The sequence below is a fragment of the Echinops telfairi genome, unplaced genomic scaffold (genome assembly GCF_000313985.2).
Source record: "Echinops telfairi isolate 266 unplaced genomic scaffold, ASM31398v2 ScPeMD7_18;HRSCAF=68, whole genome shotgun sequence".
NCBI lineage: Eukaryota > Metazoa > Chordata > Mammalia > Afrosoricida > Tenrecidae > Echinops > Echinops telfairi.
Window position 1 is genome coordinate 52,512,869 of NW_022103915.1, and position 3,881 is coordinate 52,516,749.

The 3,881-nt window shown below is 49.2% G+C and overlaps 1 long non-coding RNA gene across 1 annotated transcript in view; it reads left to right on the plus strand.

Annotated features, from left to right (window-relative positions):
- Nucleotides 1-392: 392 nt before the first annotated feature.
- LOC123521416 overlaps nucleotides 393-3,881 on the plus strand; it is a 72,596-nt gene continuing 69,107 nt past the window's right edge. Inside the window, exon 1 of the long non-coding RNA XR_006679860.1 lies at nucleotides 393-560. This is a non-coding gene — a long non-coding RNA (uncharacterized LOC123521416). The remainder of the gene's footprint in view (nucleotides 561-3,881) is intronic.

Sequence of the window (3,881 nt, forward strand, 5' to 3'; positions counted from 1 at the left end):
CCACATCCCACAGCGTTTTTAAAAAGTCCTGATTTTTGGAAAGAATGCACGACAAGCTAGGGTATATGTTTTTTGGCTGCCGTGTGGCTATTTCGACAGGATATGAGTTTTATCAATGGTGTTCCGCTTCACCAATGTTAAAATCTGGTCACCGTATCTTAATATCACCACAGATCCACTGGTTAAGAAAAAAAATCCCTGGGAAATCGATCTCAGGCTTCAGAAATCACAAGAGCTCTTGGATTGGCTGATTAAGGCCAACTGTGTTCCCCAGAGTCAAGCTAAACTGACCACTTAACATGTTTTGGGCGTATTAAGGCAGCTCCGAAGCTCAGCCTAGTTCCTGGTTGTCAGACCACCCCTATGGCGTGGCCAGTGTCTGGCTATCCAAGGGGGCTTCAAACAGTTAACGCGGAAGTCAATTATCTTTTTATTCAATTTTTTGTGAGTGTTTTGAAGGCTCCTCCCCTCATGCAGCGAACTGGAATGCCGTTGTGAGATAAAATGGGCCCGTGTGAGGACGGCGGTGCCGGAGAGCTAAAAGAGCCTTCTGTAAGCAGGTAATTAGTTCATGGTCATTTTATGTGAGCGTTTGGAACGAAGGAGTGAAGCTGGAAAGAGACTACAGTAAATAGCGTATGAATTTGACCTGGCCACTCGGCATCTCCCTCTGACCTGCTTAAGCCTGTGTAAAATTCTCAGGCTCATAACAGAGAACGCCATTTACTGAGCACTTGCTATATGCTGAGCAGTCTCTTAAAATGAGTTACTTAATAGGTCGGTGCCTCAGTTTTCCCATCAGTAAATGGGAATAAATATATACCCTTCCTCTAGGAGTTGCTGTGAGGGTTAAATGGGTTAATATCTGTTAAATGCTTAGGGTAGTTAACAAAGATTAGCTGAATAAACACGGGAAATGTCAGAAAAGCCAGACCCATTGGATGAAGGGGCTTCAAAGGTGTGTGGGGGGGGGAAAATTCATAATCTTTCCATTTTTTCCATGAGCTTTTGGAAGTCTGCTCGGTTACGTGGTGGCGAGAGTCTGGGTTTTAAGTGTGGGGAAATGGACGCTGAGAGAGGCGTGGAGCTCTCGAAGCGCCCCAGCTGGAGGCCGTTGAAGAAGGCAGTCTGACTCTGCGCTCAACCTCGGGGCCTTTCTCGGGGTGACCATCCCATACTGCTGAGCTGCTGGTAATTTAGGGCTAATGGAAAACAAGTTTCTTCCTCTGGGGCAGCGGGTCTCAACCTGTGGGTCCAGACCCCTTTGGGGGTCGAACGTCCCTTTCACAGGGGTCACCCGATTCATAACAGTAGCAAAGTGACAGTTATGAAGAAGCAATGAAAATAATGTTGGGGGGGGGTCACTACAACGTGAGAAACTGGATGGAAGGGTCTCGGCATTAGGAAGGTTGAGAACCACTGCTCTAGGGGATGGAATGGAAATGCTTTCCTCTGCACTACTGTCATTCCTAGACCTGCCGTCTCACGTCACTGTGGGACTGCGGTGGACCCATGGTGGTGTCCCTTAAAGTAAGACCCTTAATCTTCCTGTGGCTCTTGTTCTCGACGTCACAGTCCTGTAAATTGGCTTTGTACAATAAAGAAATAAAATGCCGATGAGCAGGATTTAATGGATAGACAGTAGTTAGGATAGAGTTCGTTTTCCTCTTGCCTTGTTCTCAGTGATTCCATTACAAAAAATGAAGGTTAAGAAAACCTAGTGGAACGGAAGTTGAGAGCCCAAATGCCACGTAAAATGCATCTCGTTTTTAACAAATGCTTAATTTGTTTCTCTAATGGCTGAGCCTTTAGGGAAACAAAGAAATGCACTTATATGAGTTCCCTTAATTGAAGACCCCCTCCTTGGCTCCTGGGAAAATCCTGGTCATGAGCCTATTAAACCAAACCTAAACCAAACCCACTGCCACTGAGGCAACTTCCAAAAAATACAACACACACACACACACACACACACGCACGCACACACACACACGCACGCACGCACGCACGCACGCACGCACGCGCGCACAAAAACAGCCTCCGAGTCGATTTGACTCATGGCCAGCCTGTAGGACAGGGCAGAACTGCCCCTGTGGGTTTCTGAGATGGTGACTCTTGACAAGAGAAGGAAGCCCTCAACACCAGGTGGTTTTGAATGACTGACCTTGTGTTGAGCAGTCCAATTCCTAACCTACTACGGCACCAGGGACCCTACAACCCTGACCAGGACCTCCTAAATGGATCAAGGCAGTGGGTGATGGGAGGGAGCCAAGGAAGATCTCCGAGTATCTCTCTCATAACGTGTCAGCTTGCTCACACGTCCCTTGCTCTGGTGCGTTTGGCCCTGCCTGCTTCTGTAGAAGGGGCGTCCAGGACCCTTTCCAGGGTGGAGACAGGGCTATCTGTTTGTGAGGTCTGAGGCGAGTAAAGTGCTGGACTGGGGGAAATTGCACTCTGTGTTAGTGTCCCATTGTCAGTCCTCACTCGGAAGTCCTAAGCAATGCGGGGCCAGAGAGCCACACGAAGTAGGAGGCAGGAGATGGAGCAGAGAGCACACTGAGTTGCTGCTAGACAGTCGGACCGCCCCGGGCTCACGGCGTGCTGGCTGTGTGTGCATCAGCCACAGGTTGTCTTCAGGACCTGCTGGCAGTGCTGCCTTCATTTGACCGCTGCCAAGAGTTCTGATTCTGTCAGCAGCCCAGAGTCCAGCTCTGGGCCCAGCTGGCCCCAGTGGCTGAAACTTCTGCCCAGTTCTGCACTCACTGAGGCCTGGCATGACTCTGGCTCTTCTTCCAGGTGCCTGCACTTTCTGCTGTGTGATTCTGGCATGCTGTTTCAGCACTTGGCGCAGAGGCCCGCCTCCAGGTTGGCTGAGCTGGACTAGCAGTGGGCCCTTGTTTGTTGCTTTGCAGGGCTTTATTTGCTTCCTGTTTGCATGGTTGCCTCCAGGCTGGCACTGGAAGGAGCCCCACAGGCCATGAAAGTCCAAAACAAAGATCTTCTGAGAGAACAATCATCATTTGTTTTCCAGTTGGCACGTCCGGAGATTTAGCGGGATAATCTTGGGTGTACGTCAGCAAGCATGATCTGGAATCATCTTAATCCTTAACAAGGCAAACAAATGAATTGGGACCACGTGAAAAGTGTACAAAGAATTTCTTTCTCCTTTCTCCTCCAGTATCACCGACTGTAGGGGGCTTGGGTCATTTCTTGTTGGGGGAGGGGGACCCGTCCTTTGGATCCAGCTACCTGCTGCTGAGATGGGACTCCCAAAGGAGGCAGCTTTGGGGATGGTCTGACCCATTGTGCTCTCTTTATTCTTGAAAATAATTTCTGCGCCCAGCCCCCTGTCACACAATTTGGGTTCTTCCAGCTCTTCTCTTAAACGCCATGACTTGCCCTAAATCTGAAGAGGCAGCGATTGGCTCCCTAAACCCGTGTGGTTTGACAATGGCAAGTCTTTCCAAATACCCTTCCTCCCCTACCTCTATAGGCAGTGCAGGACATGCCTGTGGGTAGAGAAGGGAGAAGGGGAGGTGCCCATGTTGACATCGTGTGGACATGATGATGACAATAGACGCCCTGCCTTGAAGAGGCTGGGCCAGAGGGAGGTGGAGTGACTGTCCTCAACCTTTTCCTCTCAACAGCCCGAGAGTAGTTAGGAACCTGTCCTTCTCTTTCTTGTTCACTATCCTATTCTTATTGTTTTTGCTACTCCCGGTTTTCCTCATTGTCCCTCTATGGATACTTTGGATCTAATTTGCATACGGCAGGGCCTTCCCCCTCCATCTTGGCTTAACTACCACGAAAGGGTGACTGTCTCTTACCCTCCATCAGTTATTTTTTTGAAGACTTGCTTTCTTGTCTTTTCTTTCTTTTTT